Source organism: Panicum virgatum, chromosome 9N (genome assembly GCF_016808335.1).
Source record: "Panicum virgatum strain AP13 chromosome 9N, P.virgatum_v5, whole genome shotgun sequence".
Taxonomy (NCBI): Eukaryota; Viridiplantae; Streptophyta; class Magnoliopsida; order Poales; family Poaceae; genus Panicum; species Panicum virgatum.
The window spans coordinates 50,992,188-51,010,249 of record NC_053153.1 but is presented as its reverse complement, the minus strand read 5'-3'; the positions used below and the strand labels follow the sequence as shown (position 1 = coordinate 51,010,249).

At 46.1% G+C, this 18,062-nt stretch overlaps 1 non-coding gene across 1 annotated transcript; it reads right to left on the bottom strand.

Annotated features, from left to right (window-relative positions):
* Positions 1-17,550: 17,550 nt before the first annotated feature.
* Positions 17,551-17,659, bottom strand: LOC120693716. Its single transcript, XR_005683171.1, has one exon. It is a non-coding gene; the product is annotated as a small nucleolar RNA R71 (small nucleolar RNA).
* Between the last annotated feature and the right edge of the window lie 403 nt (positions 17,660-18,062).

The window sequence follows — 18,062 nt, the reverse complement described above, 5'->3', positions numbered from 1 at the left end:
AATACTGGATTGATAAAAGCAACGGCGTGAAGCGCTTTTGAGGCAACTATTTGGAGGAAATAATTGTAATTGGTAAATAATTTCGGAGCAAAAGGATATTTCACTCCGAAACTGGGGGGCATGTGTTGATACCGTTTTTCGGCACGTGTCAAAGGATCAGTAGAAGAAAGGAATGCATGTTGAAGATAACGATGGTGCATGGAAGGTAAAGATCGGGCGCAGTTTAGTACCGATCAGGCGTCTCGGCGTTTTCTAGGCAAATTTTGATACGGGACAGTCTCGGATTGGAAGGCGGTATTTTCTGTTTATTAGAATAAGTTTCTTTAGATAGAATCAATGTTTTTCCATAATCGGCTAGGACTGTGTTAGCGTGTTAGCGTGGGGTATAAATATGAACCCCCGAGCTATTGTAAAGATTGATACACATCCAACAAACAAAACTTTACTCTACTTGCAATTTACTTTCTCGTCGGCGGCTTCGCCATCTTTTTTCTTTCTGTGAGTTCTTTCAAGCTGATCAAGGACGTCTCACATTCGAGCGACTTGGTTTGCTGGTAAGTTTTCGTTTACCGAGTAAATCTGAGCTTTAGCTTACGGGCGCATCGCTGTTGTTTCATTCAGATCTATTCAAAATTTATCGAATTTATCTAAGCTTTGATCACTGGGCGTATTGCTGTTTTCTTGTTTAGATTAATTCACCAATTACCCGGCTTAGTGATCTGTTTAATCAGCTGTAAGCTCCTTATTTATCACGATAAACCTTGTAAAGCCGATTAGATTGAATCATAAGCTTAGCTTTATCCAGATCCATACATTCGTGGGTTTGTACATTGTTACCTGGCACGTGTCGGCTTTTAGATCTAGCCGTCTAGTTGCTCATCGGCGTCGGCAGCTCATTGCCGATCCATAATAGATCGCTTTTATTACACGCTCATCTTACACGATCTTTTGTCGCCTTCTGTATCGGCAGAGCCTTGCTGATACCCTGCGTAAGAGTGATTCGGAAATCCAGCCAATACACTCTTGAATTTGACGGTTTATTGTATCTTTGTCAATTTACAAGTCAAATTGACTGGCACGCTTGGTCTGCATTCTGAGACTTGGCGAACGGTGGCCTCAGATTCCAGTGTGTTGATTTTACGGATTCTAGTGTGTTGATTTTGCGTCAACAGCTCTTATCTTGCCCCCCAGCCGAACTTGATCGTTGTTCAGCTATATCATTTGAAGTATGGTCTCCATTGCAGACAATCTGAGCAACAGAACTAGCCGATGTTTCTTCAACGGTCGGCTTTTCTTTATCTTGTGTCAAATCTGAATTTTTATTCAATCGTCCATCTTTTTTGACACGATAGACTTGCTTGATCACCTTGTGTTTCCTTTTATGCACAGGCCGATTTTTAGGATCAAAACGGCCATTATTTGTAGGTGATGGCTTACTAATTGCCGGCTCCTTATTGGTAATATAACTTGGGCACAAATATGTAGGAAGAGATGACATATATGAAATATGAAACCATGGTGCACAAGAATAAGGCAAACTGAAATCAGCACCCCATGGCATATTCATGGGAGATCCATATGATGGAAACGACATCGATGTAGAAAAATCCTTCCATTGCCGATTTTTACTACGGAACTGGCGTTTTGGAGATGATCTTGGTTGTTTGGATTTACTAAGCCAACTAGCATCTTTTGCATCTCTGTGTTTTTTGAGGTTTAGCCGGGAACTCTCCAATGGGCTTCGGCTTTGCCTTTCGATGCTTGCTATGACATTTAGCTTGAACGGTTTTCCAAACACCGATCTCAGGTTTCTTTGGCTTAACCATCTTAGGTCTTGATTTATTTTGCAAAACCTTAGATGAGCCGGTTAGACCGGTCTCAAGACCGGTCAGACCAGTTGCAGTGCAACCAGCAGCTTTGCCTTTGTTTTGTTGCCCCCCGAGCGTTGAAATACTAGATTTAATCTCTGTGCCCTTGCTAGGGGATTTTGGTTCGACAATTTTGGCTTGGGACGGCCGAATTGTATCTTGACAAGCAACATCAGCCAAATTTTTGCAAGGATTATTAGTCGCTTTTCAATAACCGACTTTTGAATAATAGGAATTGGATCTACATTCTTATTTCTATCGATCTGATCATCCACAAAATTAAGAAAACCACTTACTGTGCTTTGGTAGATCATACATCCTCAACTCATTGATGACAGATATTTTCACCATGATGATGCCTTGTTCCGTTACCCGATAACAGTGAGGGCGTAAAGTCTTCTTGAGTAGCTCTTCAGGTAATTCTTCAAGTGCCATCATATCACTGGAGTTTGATAGATCGGCCATGATAGCCAGATTCTTGTCCCCAACGGAGTCGCCAATTTGTGTTGACGCCTTTTACGGGCCAACACACGATCGCGCTAGGTCGCACGGCACGAGGAGGGGCTCCTTGCAGCACCTCCTGCATGGAGCGGTCAGACCGGTCAGGGGGAGTGGTCAGACCGGTCGCCGTGCAGAACAACGACGATCCGACGAACGCTCATCCGGGAGGGACCCCATCGGGGCAAGCGCGCGTAGGGTTGCCCTAGGCTCGGCAGGCCAGCTAGGGTGTCCTCAAACAGCATGGAGATGAGAGAAGAACAGCATGTCGAGGTTGGAAAAGTACGGTAAAAACAAAAGATAAAGAGATAAAGATGTGTTTTTGATAGATTCGATTGGGTTGTCCTCAATCGGCCGTGGCCCTTTGTATTTACAGGGTGGGGAAGACTTACCCCGCAAGAAATCATGTTTACAGATCTAAATCTATAAGAATCCCTAGTTGTACTCGGACTCTGCATGGACCGGTCAGACCGGTCAGTTCCTGCCGGATCAGCTACAGCTTCACAGACCGGTCGGACCACCTGGGATGACCGGTTAGACCGGTTGGTCTGGTCTGCTGCCAATTTTGGTCGTCAACAGATGTCTAAAGAACCCCAGCAAGAGATGACAAAGGAAAAATGGGAAAGACATGCTCTGAAGTTCCTTCTATACCGGGAGCTGCCACCGTGCCCGGTCTTTGAGGAGCTGGAGGCGGCGGCGGCGGTGCTGGTCTCGGCGGACGTGGAGGAGGAGGTGCGACTCACTGAGGTCGACGGGGAGGCGGCGGAGCAGGTGTTCCGGCGGAGCTCCTCGATGTGCTGCAGGAGGCCACGCGCAACGCCGTCAGGCTCCGCGCGCAGCAGCAGCGAAAGGAGACCACGCACGTCGTCGAGCTCGAGAGCAAGTTCAAGGTCTTCGACAATCTTATCCAGAGGGCATCGCGCGTGGTGTCCCCCAGTGATGGAGGCGGGGGCGTGGGTGATGCCACCTCCATCGTCGACGAGGTTGTGGAGGTGGAGGCCAAGCAGAGGCCGGAGCTAGCGGCGGCGGTGGCCACCATGGCATCAGAAATAGACAGCGGAAGCAAGGGTGGATTGGGCTTCGAAACCAAGTCTGTCTCGTCCTGCATCGGGCTGCATAAAAAAAAAGGAAAAATTAAAAGAGATGCTATTCTTCCCATCTTCTTTTGTTCTTTCTTTTGTATAAATGATTGTAATGCAGTATTTGTTTGTTTAAGCAGCACGAAAATGAATGAGACAGTACACTATAAGCTGGAGAAATCGCATGATTATATCTTGCAAAATAAAGAGGATGATGTTAGGCTAGTTATTAAACTTCTTATGGCCCGACGACAATGCTCATTCAAAACCTAACCTTTTTGCACTTTCTAGGATGTTACTTGAAAAAGAGAAAAAATAACTGATTCTCTATTGATAGCAAAGATAAAGAACATTGTGCTTTGGTCTTGGCATGAGAAAATGGCTTTGAAAAATGCTTGGAGGTATATTATCTCTTCATCTCTTGTGGCTATTCTTTTACATTATGTTTGTATGTCTTATGCATGTATTAAGTAACTTTGTTGTTGGTATCAATCATCTTCTTGTGTTAGCAAGAGTTGCTAAATGCTAGGGGTGATCCTAATGCAATGGATGGGCAAGAGAATTGTATTTAATATATTAGCATTGAGAGGAACTGGAATGCATGTGCTCTGGCCATACTCAAATCATGGAGGGTCTATGGGGAGAACAAATTCCAGCAATGTGACGTAAGAATTATTTTTTGGATAGAAACATTTATCTAATAAGCTTATTTTTTATGTTCTTATTTGTGTGACTAAATACCTCGTATATTCTCTCTAGTATTTTTGTGGTGGATGACAACTGAAATATTTTCATAGACCTCTACATTTATGTATCAAATGAGAAACCAAACTCTGTTGCGAAGATGGATTACTATTGCGGCTGGACAAGACAAAGAATCCGTTAATATGTGTGGCCCTCTCGGGACACCTCTGTGTATGGCGATTGCTGAAGTTAAAAATAGGGATGACAAATGTAATTCTTAATAAGTTCTTTTCTATGGTAACTCCTGTTTCAACATATTTTGTGCTAATCATACGGAACTTGCATTCTAGAGGGTATACAGTGAAATTATTGCTTCAGGCGAATCCTGATTTTTGCGGAACAACTGCAATGAAGGATGATCCTTTGTTGATAAATGTAAGTATTACATGGTTTCCTTTTACCATTCTATGTCAAATAATGATCTTTTAGTTGTTTTCTGACATATTCTTCTTGGACATAAAGGTGTGAACATAGATATAAGAAATTTTTGGGATAGAACACCCTTCCATGTTGCACTACAGCATGGTGCCAAATTATGTATTGATCTGCTAGTGATGGGAGGCGCAAACTACAACATGAAGGTATTGTGTCTATTTTATTTTTGAAAGATAAAATGGGAAGTGTCCCGCCCTAGGATTTTGATGTCCATCTGGCGAACTCATCATGACGCCTTGGTTAGTTTTTTTTTAATTTCTAGCTACTTAGTGTATAAGGTTCTTTTGACGGCAGAGCCGCTTTTTCGCTTCCGGGTGGCAGACCCTACCAATAGACGAAGGTAGCTTCCGGAAGGCAGAGCCTTCCTACGATGAAGCCCAGACCCTTTGTGATCTCGGGTGGTAGAGCCAGCCTACGATAGATCACAACTTATACACTTACAAAACACTTGCTTTATTACAACACAAGAGTATTACACAAGAGTACACAATATACCCTCTCTTTGTGGCTATCCTAGCACTCACCACCCTTCTCATTTATCAAGCTCTTAGATAGATGGCATAACAAGGAGGGGGTCCTGGTAAGGCAGATCATAGGGTGGTGACATGTGTCCCTCCTTCTAGAGAATTCCTAAATATTACAAAGTTTTTTAGTTTACTTATTACTAATTCTAGAGTATGCCATGAAAATATATCTTCTCATTGCCTTGTGGAGAATACTCTAAAAAATTACCTTGCATTCTTCCAACATTTAACATGTTTGATAATTATCGAGGAACATTGTAGACTAAAACAATAATTTATTTGTACTTCTAGAATTAATTTGATTACCATATATTTGCACTCCATAATATCCATTGGCTCACAAAAAGATACTTTTTCTAGCAGTTCTTGATGCAAAATCATCAAGACAGTATTGAGATCAATAGTGTCCAATATAGCCTCCTCGATGTTGCACATTGCAAAGCCATTTAATCTTTCTTGTGATATAGTTGATCTCAAATAGTTATTCAACAACTTTATTTTTTAGAAACTTTTTTAAGCTGAAGCTACAGTCACAGGTACAGTTAAGAGGATTCGATAAGCAACCAAAATATTTGGATAGAAATCTGCAGCCATAACAAACTTTTGAATCTCAAATGCTGACATCAAAGAATCTGGCAAAGTTACTTGCATCACCTTTAATGATTAGCTCTTAGCCTCCTTAGACTGCGATCACATAGACTAGCTGGTCAGTAATTGTATTGTACGTACATAATACATACCTGAGCTTGGCCCCCCTCCAAGCTTGGGCCCTCGGCCATCGCACATGGTGGCCTACCCCTAGGACCGGCACTGGGCTTGTGTGTGTGATGCAAATCGGTCGGAACCATAGGACCTGTCCGGTTCACGTAGCAGTAGAGTCTGGTTTGTATCTTAGTGCTAGGCTCCCATGGGACAGAGGGTATACAACATATTTAGATCCTGTTTGGAGAAATAGCCGAGAGTTATTTTGAGGGCTAAAGTTGAGCCCAAAAATGGCTCTTCAATGAAATAGCTCTTGAGATGTTTGAATCCAAGGGCAATTTGACTCATAAAGTACTTTTCCAAGAGAGAAAAATAGAAAATTGGTAGGCCCCACCCGAAATAATCCCATTTAGCGCCCCTTGAGGGGGATAGTTTTTTTGGCGTGGCTATTTACAAGTAGCCCATAAATAACCCTTCTGTTTGGCTCCTCTAAGGTTATTTGGGCTATTTGGAGGGGGGCTAAGAAATAACCAGTGGATCCAAACAGGGTCTTAGTTCATTGTATCTACGTAGCTTGGCTGAGAACTAATGCTGATTGGTTGTCTATATAAAGATACGTTGCATGGAATAAAAATATTATAAGATTATGCTTATGATTTTTATTCTCTATGAATACTCTTAAGTTCTTATTTTATCTAAGTATATCTTAAACATCTTTAAAATATATTAATATTATTTAATATTTACTAGTCATACATTAATACATCATTAGTCAAATAAACAACTGCATCTAGTGAGCCTCGTCCGAGTTCATGACATACCAACAGACCCCCGGAAAACTCGGAGCGACGATGGAGGTGACTCCCGGCGACTTGGAGGCGACCTATATTGCATCCGTCTCTGAGATGATCTCCAGGAGAGGAAGTGATCGTTTTGCGATGCAATCTTCTCTCAGTGGACATCGCGTGATCCGTGTGGAGTCCTGGTAGAATCTGGTTTGCTTTCTCTACTCCACGACTCCTGGCTCGCTACGCCAGGGTCTGTGGGAGGCGGCTGTTTTTTGTCCGGCTTGATTACGGTGAAAGACCGAGTACCTTCCGTTGGCGAAGTTCTATTTACTTCTCTGCCTTGCCGTTTCTCATCTACTAGGTTTTTCACGTTTCTCCGCTGGTGTTTGGACTCGTCTTGCTAGTGGGGATGATCAAGGGGAACCCGGTGAGGGATCTGCCCACTCGAAGCTACAAACGATGATGAACTCAGCAGAGGGCGTGATCTACCGGCGTGAGATGGTGAAGGAGGCGCCGCCGCCTATGGGAACAGAAAAGAGGGCGGAGCTGGAGAAAGAGGTGGTGGTGGAAAAGGAGGTGGCACTATGATGAGTCCGGCCCAGGTGGGATTGGATGAAAAGCCCGACAAACCGATCCGGATTTTCCGAATCCCGCAATCTTAGCACCGACATTCGAAATTACGATGCACTGATCCGGCCTACAATGCCACTAGGGCCTCTTGTTGTGCCTCGGCAATCTTAGCACTACACTTCGGCGCACCCACTCAGGAAAAGGCCCAATCGCCCCAAAAGACTAGTCCAATAGGGGAAGGGTGGCTCTCTCTTTTAAGGTGGCTTCCTCCTCCCAAGTTAAGCAAGGTGGGATTATGAGGCTCATACGGTCGCCGCCCGACTACAACTGGGCCACTTGGCCCATTTTTTTGTTGCGTCTTTGCCAGCGGGTAATAGTGGAGGATGTCCTCATCATTCCCACCCCTTGTGGCCCATTTTTTTTGTTGCGTCTTTGCCAGCGGGTAATAGTGGAGGATGTCCTCATCATTCCCACCCCTTAAATAATAGTGGAGGATGTCCTCATCATTCCCACCGGATGTCCTCATCATTCCCACCCCTTAAACAAGGGTCCAGCTCTGATATCAAATGATGAGTCTGACCCAGGTGGAATTGGATGAAAAGCCCAACACACCGATTCGGGGACCCAACACACCGATCCGGATTCCCCGAATCCCACAATCTTAGCACCGACATTCGAAATTACGACGCACCGATCCGGCCTACAACACCACTAGGGCCTCTTGTTGTGCCTCGGCAATCTTAGCACCGCACTTCGGCGCACCCACTCAGGAAAAGGCCCGATCGCCCCAAAAGACTAGTCCAATAGGGGAAGGGTGGCTCTCCCTTTTAAGATGGCTTCCTCCTCCCAAGTTAAGCAAGGTGGGATTATGAGGCTCACACGGTCGCCGCCCGACTACAACTGGGCCACTTGGCCCATTTTTTTGTTGCGTCTTTGCCGGTGGGTAATAGTGGAGGATATCCTCGTCACACTATCGCCAGATGCTTCCCAGTCGGCGAAGGCTATGGCAGGGGTCGGCCAAGATGGCATGGCGGCGGGTGATCTGGTGGACACGGCGGGGAAGGGGAAGGCGACTGCAGAAGAAAAGGAGTTTGAGTTTGATCTATTCGAGGGCATGAAGGAGTAGGCTTCGAATTCGTACACCATGACGCTGTACTACTCTGGACAACGTTCAAAGTTCCTGTTTGAGGAGATGGGTGTGGCATGGAGATGTGAGAATCCAATCCCAGTCCGACCTCTAGAGAATTACAGATACATCCTCGAGTTTGATGTGGAGGCGGAGTACAACTACATGATCAATGGTGGCCCGAGGAGACACAAGGGTGATGCGCTAATTGTGGTTCCTTATTATAGTTGTAGCAGGCCATCGGAGGTGCTCATTGACTCCATCAATTTATGGATCCGTTTCTATGATGTTTCGGTCCATCTGATGAACAAGGCTTTCACTGGTGTTGTAGCGAAAAAGGTTAGCCCCTCAGTGTTGGTGGTAGAGGGACCAGTCAAGAACTACCTACGTGCTAGAGTTGCTTTTCCCCTAGCTGAACCACTCAAACCAGCTGTGGTGGTTAAGATCAAAGGGGCAGGGGAGATGAGTTTTGAAACACACTATGAAAATGTGCCTTTTTTCTGCTTTGCTTGCGGCAGACTATGGCACTCAAAGAAGGAATGTCCGGATGATGATGAAGAGACGGATGAGGAGGAAAACACAATGGTGCAGAAATTTGGGGACTGGCTGCGTCGCTTGCCTTAGAAGAAGGGCATTGAGCGGGAGCTAACTGTGCCAGTAGGACAGCGGCTGATCCGTGCGCTGCACTTCAGTGGACCACAAAGGGAGAAGGTCAGGCTGCATCAAGCATGACGAAAGGTGGATTCAGTCCTCCTACTTTGGTAGGAGGAAGGGACAAGTTGTTACTGATGCCCAAAAACAAGCAGCCGGGTTTGAAACAAGTGCCTCCGGAAGTTAGTGCCGAGCTGTCCACTAGTGTGCAAAAGCTGCGAATGAATGGCGAGAATGGCTCACCAAGCCAGCATGACTTAGTGGGGATGCGAGATAGGGTGTCTGGGCTTGATTCCTACATGGGATCGAGTGACATCTCGCCAACGGCTGGGAATGGCACCAACGGGACAGGCCCGCGCACGCTCCAGGAGAAGATTCAGATGGCAAAAGCTCAACATGCACAAGAAAAGAGGCTGGGTTTGAAGGCGGTGAGTCCAGTTAAGGAAATTAATAAACAAAAGAGGGTGAGGAAGGCGTCTGTTGCAGGGATCGCTGCAACGATCAAGGAACTGCAGGGCGAGCGGATGACTACCGACGGGATCAGAATTGAGGCTGGTGGCGCTGACGTCGCAAAAGAGGCTACGGTTGAGGTGTCGACTGAACAAAACAAGCAAGCTGATGGTCAGCTTGGGAACCTAACGTGCACTCGGTAGGAGGCCCGTTAGGAGAAATGAATGCATTAGTGTGGAACTGTCGGGGGGGGGGGGGGGGGGGGGACCCCGGCAGTTCGTGATTTGGATGCCCTTGTGCATCTGTACCACCCCAAGCTGGTGTTTTTGTGTGAAACTATGATTAGTGAGAATCGTGTCAAACAATTAAGGTGGAGATTAGGTCTAAAAGGTTGTCTTGCGGTAGACAGTAAGGCTAAAAGAGGGGGTCTAGCTTTGTTTTTTGGAGGAAAACATTCAAGTAAAGTTATTATCGTTGGGTGAGCATTATATCGATGTGTCTATCTATGATGATCCTTCTGTTGATCCTTGGCGAGTAACTTTTGTTTATGGGGAACCCCGTGTTGAGGGTAGACATAAACTTTGGGAAATTATGCAGAGACTTAAGAACCGATCTTCAGAACCTTGGCTTGTGGTGGGAGATTTTAATGAAACAATGTGGCAATATGAACATTTTTCGGAAACTAAACGGGGAGAAAAACAAATGGCAAATTTTAGAGATGTGCTGGACGATTGCAGGCTAAGGACCTAGGCTTTTCAGGGACCCCATGGACCTATGATAATAAGAAATCAGGCACCCGCAATGTTAAAGTTTGCCTTGATCGTGGCGTGGCAACGCAGAGCTGGCTTAATCGCTTTTTCGATGCTTCTGTAACCCATCTTACCTCACCTTGCTCGGACCATTGTCCCCTTCTGTTACGTGTTCTGCAGGAACAGGGAGGTAATACCCGGGAACGCCAGGCCTACTATGAAATAATGTGGGAGCGGGATGCATCCCTAGAGGAGCGCGTGCAGCAGGCGTGGGAAGATACAGGAACAAAAGGTGACCTGGGAACAGTTTATTCAGCGCTGAAAGAAGTCCTCCAAGCGCTGAAAAAATGGAGCTCAAACCAGTTCGTATCAGTGCGCAAGGAACTGGAAAATCTCAGGAGCCAGTTGGCCCAACAGCAGGATGCAGATATGGATATCTCAGAAACTAGAGAAACTATTTGTAAGATGAATGAATTATTGTATAGGGAAGAAATGATGCGGCTGCAAAGATCGAGAATATCATGGTTAAAAGAGGGAGACCGTAACACAAAGTTCTTCCATCAACGTGCTGCATGGAGGGCCAGGAAGAATAAGATTCGACAGCTTAAACAAACGGATGGCTCATCAACATCAGACACAAGTTGCATGACAGGAATGGTTAATGATTATTTTTCTGATTTATATATGAAAGACCCTGCTATTGATCCACAGCAGGTTACGCAACTAAACCCCTTGCATCACGGAGGAGATGAATGTCGACTTATATGCAAGCCCTTCACCGAAGAGGAAATTAGTAACGTCCTGTTTCAGATCGGTCCCATGAAAGCACCGGGCCCGGATGTTGTCTTGACAAGGTTTTTTCAGCGGAATTGGGGCCTTCTCAAGGAGGACATTGTGCATGCTGCCCAAGTATTCTTCAATGAAGGGAAAATGCTGGATGGGGTGAATGATACAGCAGTTGTGCTAATCCCAAAAGTGATGCACCCAGAAACATTGAAGGATTATCGACCCATCAATCTGTGCATTGTTTTATATAAAGTGGTGTCCAAGTGTCTGGTGAACCGCCTCAGACCACTACTGTAGGGTGTGATCTCCGAGAATCAGAGTGCTTTTATTCCAGGAAGGCTGATTACGGATAACGCACTGATAGCGTTTGAGTGCATTCATGCCATTCAGTAGAATAATTCAGCAAATAGTAAGTTTTGTGCAGTTAAATTGGATCTGGCCAAGGCGTACGATCATGTGGATTGGAATTACCTACAACATGCCATGGAGAAGTTGGGCTTTCATCGTAATTGGGTACAGTGGGTCATGGAATGTGTGACCACTGTCCGTTACAGAGTACGCTTCAATGGTGTTCTGCCCAACCCACACGCGGTCTACGCCAAGGTGATCCACTGTCACCATACTTATTTCTTTATGTGGCTGATGGTTTGTCCAAGTTGTTGCAGCAAGGAAACAGGACAGGGGAGATACAAGGACTCCGAGTGTGTCGCAATGCACTAGCAGTCTCCCATTTACTTTTTGCTGATTACCTCCTTTTTTTCAAAGCTGATGAGGGGCAGACCCGTTCTGTGAAAGAGGCACTAGCAAAATACTGCATGGCTACAGGGCAAATGATTAATTATGATAAGTGCTCCGTCCTGTTTAACAGGAATCAAGCCGAAACCAATAGGCATGCAGTGAGGAATGAACTGAACATATCTCGAGACACTTTTGAAGCCAAGTACCTGGGTTTACATACACCTGAAGGTAGAACGATAGCAAACAAGTTCAGTCCTATCCAGGAGAGATTAGCGAAGAGATGCAACACATGGAATGAGAGATTTCTGTCGTCTGCAGGGAAAGAGGTTCGCATTAAGTCAATGGCACATGCCATTCCGGTAAACGTCATGAGCGTGTTCTTATTGCCGGAAGCAATTCAGGCAAATCTTACAAGGAGTATAAGAAGATTTTGGTGTGGTGAGCTAGGTGACAAGAGGAAAAGTCATTGGCTCGCTTGGGATAAATTCATGAAACCAAAAGGTTTGGGCGGGCTCAGATTCTGGGACCTGAAGGTTTTCAATCAAGCCCTGCTCGCTCGGCAGGCATGGAGCCTAATTGATCGACCAACTAGCCTATGTGCCAGGGTGCTGAAGGCAAGATACTATCCAAATGGCTGCCGGTTGGATACAACATTCTCCGCTAACCAGTCGCCAACTTGGAGGGCAATAGTTCATGGGCTGGAGCTGGTTAACAGTGAACACACTATGATCTGGCGTGACCCCTGGATCCCTAGAGGAGCTTCGCTACGGCCAATAGGAAAGAAACAACCATGCAGATTGAAGTGGATTGCACAGCTAATTGAATACTTTTGGCCACATGACGTTGATCAAATACTGAACATACGGCTGCCACGCGTCCCTGTGGCTGATTTCATTGCATGGCATTATGAGAAAACCGGTGTTTTCACTGTTAAGAGTGCCTACAGGCTAGCCATGGAAGTATTATGGAACTCAACAGGGAATGGGCAATCCACGTCAAGGAACCAGGGGGATCGACCGATTTGGAAAAACTACTGGAGGATCCCTGTCCCGCATAAAGTTCTTATCTTTGGGTGGAAAGTCATCCATAATGGCTAGCCACCCAGAAGAGCAAAAGAAATAGGAATATAGTTGTTTCAGACAAATGTGAGATCTGTGGTGCTGAAGATGAATCGGCAGCACACACCCTCGTCAGATGTAACCATGCTCAAGCGCTACGTGAAGCAATGAGACAGGTGTGGACGTTGCCGGACGAGGAGATTTACCGGCAATTTACACCTGAGAGCCTCTTAACTATTATAGATGGACTGGATGTGGATGGAGCAGCAAAGGTACTGCTATTGCTTTGGAGAACCTGGCAAGTCAGGAACAACCTAACTCATGATACAGAGAAATACACCATTGACGGTTGCCGTCTTGATTTGATCTTCTTCTTTCGTGGCAATCTGGTGATAGCCTGAATAGCAATCGATGAAGGATATAGGACACATACTGCTGTTGAGTCGATTACTTGATCAATGCGAGGTAGCCCGAAAGGATCCTTTTGGGTAGTGTTTGTTCAGATTAGTGTAGTCGACGCACATCCTCCACTCGTTGTTGTTCTTATTTTGGACGAGCACAGGATTGGCTAACCAGTCGGGGTGGTAAACCTCTTTGATGAACCCTGCTATGAGAAGTTTTGCCAGCACTTTCTTGATGGCTTCTCGCTTGTCTGGGGAGAAGCGTCATAGTCGTTGCTTCTTTGGTATGGCTTTGGAGTCGACTTTTAGTGCATGCTCGATCAACTCCTTGGGCACCCCTGGCATATCCGCTGGTTTCCACGCGAATACGTCTCGGTTAGCCCTAAGGAAGTTGACGAGCTCGAGTTCCTAGTTGTCACTCAAGCAAGCTCCGATGATAGCAGTTTTTGAGACGTCTCCACGCGAATGACTGTTGTATTGCTTGGCATCTTGAGGAGTTAGTAGACGTAGTGGGGCACTGCCATGAACTTGGCCAGCATTTCTTCATCCTTGTACCCATTCCAAATGCCACTAAACCCTCCGTCGTTGGCGGATGTGAACTAGTGTTTCGTCCCGAAACCCGGGACTAGTACTTAGCTTATGATGCAACGGGTAAAGGAACCGAGTGGAAAAAATTATGGTTTCATGTCGGGAACTTCGAATCTCCACTGCCAGAAAGAGTGCCTGGCGCCCCCCAAGTCCAAGAGAACTGGTCGAATAAAGGACCTGGTAGCAAGCAAGTCGAGTGCATCCTTAGAGTCATTGCAAATTGGAAAAACAAAGGAGTTACCGGTGATCATGTGGTTTTCTCCTTTGTAAGCCGTCGGGTCCAGCCTCTCCAGCATCGGAAACATCCTGCCTTCAGATATGAAGGTACAAGGGACCCCACCAGACTATCGGCAGAAGCAATGGCTCACTCTGAAGCAATCAGATGGTGTTGTAAAGTACTCAATTTTGACAAGTCTTTGAAATTGCCAGCACTCTTCTAGGCAGCGAATCCTCCCGAAAAAACCTGGGTAAGTGTTATGGAATAGTATCGAGTACTTGTAGGCATGCATTTTGACCTGCTGACGAATTCTTTCCTCTGCAGAATAATTATAAGGCATGGTATTGTATGCCTCCAACTTCAAAATATGTTGCTCCTTCTGTTGATGGCAAGAAGCGGAAGGAAGCTCCTGGAGCTATGTTGCAGAGGAAAATACATCATCTCGACAGTGGACAGTAAGAATCTGTCATTCTTTAATTAGATCATGTTTGCCTCAGCTTACTTATTTCAAACTTTGCTTGGCTAGGATCCAACATCACCCAGCCCATGAGAGGGATCAAATCCAAGACTTCCGTAACTGGGTGGAGAGTAGTCCAGAGACAACTACTCGATCATCACCCGATTCTCCGGTAATCGGGTTGATTGAAAATCCAACTGCCAATCCAGCAAATAAAGACATGCCTGGGACATCGAATGAGCCAAACCCTGAAGCACCCAAGCATAAGCCTTCCACAGCCACTGAGGGTACCTCAAATGCTGCAGGAACTGGCAGTAGTGGAGCTGAAGGGTCAAAGACTCATGCTGTTAGATTGGTACCCTTTCAGTCTTTGCCGCAGTCTACACAGGAGGAGTTAGGAAAGGAGCTCTTTGATGATTCATTGCTGTCTGTAGACAATGTAAAGAAGCTCGCAGATTCCATGCAATGGTGCTTTAAATATACCAAGGTAAACCTTCTTTTGTTGCTGCTTGCCTGTGTCGAGTAGTTGGTGACATCTGACCAATCTCACTTTGGAATTTTATAGGAAGTTGCCAATCGGTCTTTCTTAAAGTCTCATGCCTTGTATAAGACTGTGGACAATCGAAAAACCTTGGAGCAGCATAATGCTCAAATTGCCAAACGACTAGATGAATCCCTTGCTGCTCGGAACAAGCTGTATGAAGCGAACCGAAAGCATCATCTAGAACTTTGTGACATGAAGCAGCAGATCAAGAGCCTCGAGGAAGAGAAAACTAAGCTCCAAGAACAGTTACAGATTGATCAAGCTTGTGAGTATTGTTGATGGTGCTTAAGTGCCATTTTCACCCGTCAACTATACTCAATAATAAAGGAAAACTACATGCCTTACTCACATATTTGTATCACTAACCTCGCTCCACAGTTGTTTTCGTGTTTTGTACATTTCAGACGAGCAAGAGCGGAATAAGACGAAAACACGCAGCAGACGCGACATAACTACGCAGAATATCGCATCCGGCGTCACACCCTTACAAAGAGGGCCCACATGTCAGAGGAAACGGGGCCTCCATGCAAGATGCACTAGAGAATAAGGATAAGATCCAACGAATCAACCACCCAGCAAAGGATCAACAAGAACGGCTGATAGGTGGGGTCGGCCGACCCCTAGGGTCGGCCGAACCTGGCCTACAACACGTCCAGGTGCATCTCGTGGAGGAGTCACGACCAAGGCACCTGATCACCTTCCATATATGCATTGGCGGGAAACCGACCTCCAAGTAATATAAATAGGGCCTCTCTCTCCCCCCCTCTCAAACACACACACACACACTTCATTCCATTCTCTCCAAGAAGGCTCTCCTCTCTCTTGCTCTCTTAGCTAGGTAGTGGAGCTAGGCTAGTTCTTTTTAGCGAGCAAGTCGTCCTCGGGGTCGTTGAGCAATCCTCGGCTCCTGGTATGGCTTTGTATCCGACTTGTCAGACTTCTATTCATAATATAGAGTTTTGCCATGGTTGCTTTACTATCTTGATAGTTTATCAATCCATGCTTAGATCGTTCATAAGTTATGCTATGGTATTGGTTAAGCCAGATGATTCGTGTACAGATAGAGGTTCGTTGTGCCTTCGGGCTTGCTCTAGTGTTTTATTCGTCCATCCGAAGGGTGGGAGACCTGGGTGCACTAGAGTAGTGACTTCATACACGAGCGTGGTGCTCGGGTATGCGGGATCCTTTGGATGTGACCATGCTCCACGGTGTGACTGGGGTAGATGGCAGGTGGTGACAGCCCTGTCCGTCCGGCGTAACAGTGGTGTTGTGTTTAGCGTACTCCCTGACGTTCGGGTTCAGTGTAGGAGTTCATGCAAAGAGGTAACAGAACTGGATGTACTCCGGTGTGGGACCTTCTCCCCGCTATCCCATTTTCCTGGCACCTGCAGTCCTAACCATCATCTAACATGACCCCAGCTTTGGATAGAAGCACTAGGACACCTAACCTAGCCTAAGCTCCAGCTGGCTTGACGTAGGATAGAGTAGTCCTTTGTTTTATAGTTTCTCTCCTTTATTCCTTCCTCTTGGAGTATGGATGTGTGTTGTGTCACATTACCCTTGCTTATTCTTTATCTGTACTTACCCCTGTTAGAGTATTGCCTATTGCTTGAGGCACAATGTCATGGTTAATGTTGAGTACAATACCTTTGTCGTTGCCGTCCTTTGGGACACAAATAAATGACGATACCCTTACTCTCCGGGTGAAATGCTACAACGGTATATACGTGCGCTTGCGGATCCATCTGTAATCGTATTGATTATACCACGAGAGTGGCACCCCTTGGGTGCAGTTGCTAGGATGGGTTCGGCGCCTTCATTTCTAGTGATTGCACTAAGGACTGCCAACAGGCATTTCTTGCGCTGTTGCTAAGGATTATCCATTCCTAGTGATTGCGCTAAGAAATGTCAACAAGCATTTCTGGCGTCGTTGCCGGGGACGGCATGTGAACAAAGATATTGTGCTGATAGTAACTTAGACTTTGTACTCAGGATATAGTCTTTACTCTTTCAGGCTAATGTCATTTTATGTCTTCTTTTATTTTTTTTATTTGAAAGAAGACAGGGGTAGTGTATGACCAGTTTCTCCCTGCCGGAAAACTACACAGACAATCCAGAGAGGCTCGTGAGAAGGGCATGACCTCGCGTCGTTCCTCCTCTCGCTATCCTCCCGGCACAGGAACCCATTTCAGAAGCACCACTCGTTCTTGAGGCTATGGCTGAAAAGACTCTCCGCGAGTTCTCCGACCCCTCCACCGACAATGTGGCCTCTGGCCCCAACATCAATGTCAGGGACATGAACTTCGAGCTCAAATCAAGCCTCATCAACATGGTGCAGGCTAGCCCATTCTGTGGCAAGCCGAACGAGGACGCAAATGCACATTTGCAGAACTTTCTGGAGCTCTGCGACACCGTTGTCATACGGGGTGTCGCCGCCGATGTTGTCAAGCTTCGTCTATTTCCCTTTTCCCTCCTGGGAAAGGCGAATCAGTGGTTTTATAAAGAAAAGGACATCGACACCTGGGCCAAATGCTCCAAGGCGTTCCTCACAAAATTCTTCCCGCTGGGCAAAAAAAAATGCCCTGCATGGGAAAATTTCAAGTTTCCAACAGACAGGGATGGAATCCATCCCAGAAGCTTGGGAGAGCCTGCAGGAATACATCCTGGCCTGTCCTCACCACGGCATGGACGAGTGGCTCGTCCTGCAAAGCTTCTACAACGGGCTCACAATGACATCTCGAGCCAACATTGTTGCCGCTGCTGGAGGAGCCTTCCTCGACCTGACCATAGCCAAATCCAAAGCATTGGTCGAGAAGATGGTCTCCAATCAAGGGTGGAGCGATGAACGACTCCAACCCCGCACCAAAAGAATGCATACTGTCAAAGACACGGATATGATTGCCGCAAAGCTGGACCTCCTAATCAAGAAGATGGAGGAAGGGAGCAAACAACCGATCCATGCTCCCATTTACGCCATGGGTTCACACTTCACGTGCGAAGTTTGTGGTAATGATGGACACTCGGGGAATGACTGCCCCGAAACTCGTGAAGACTGCGCCTACCTCAACAACAACAACAACGAGTACCGT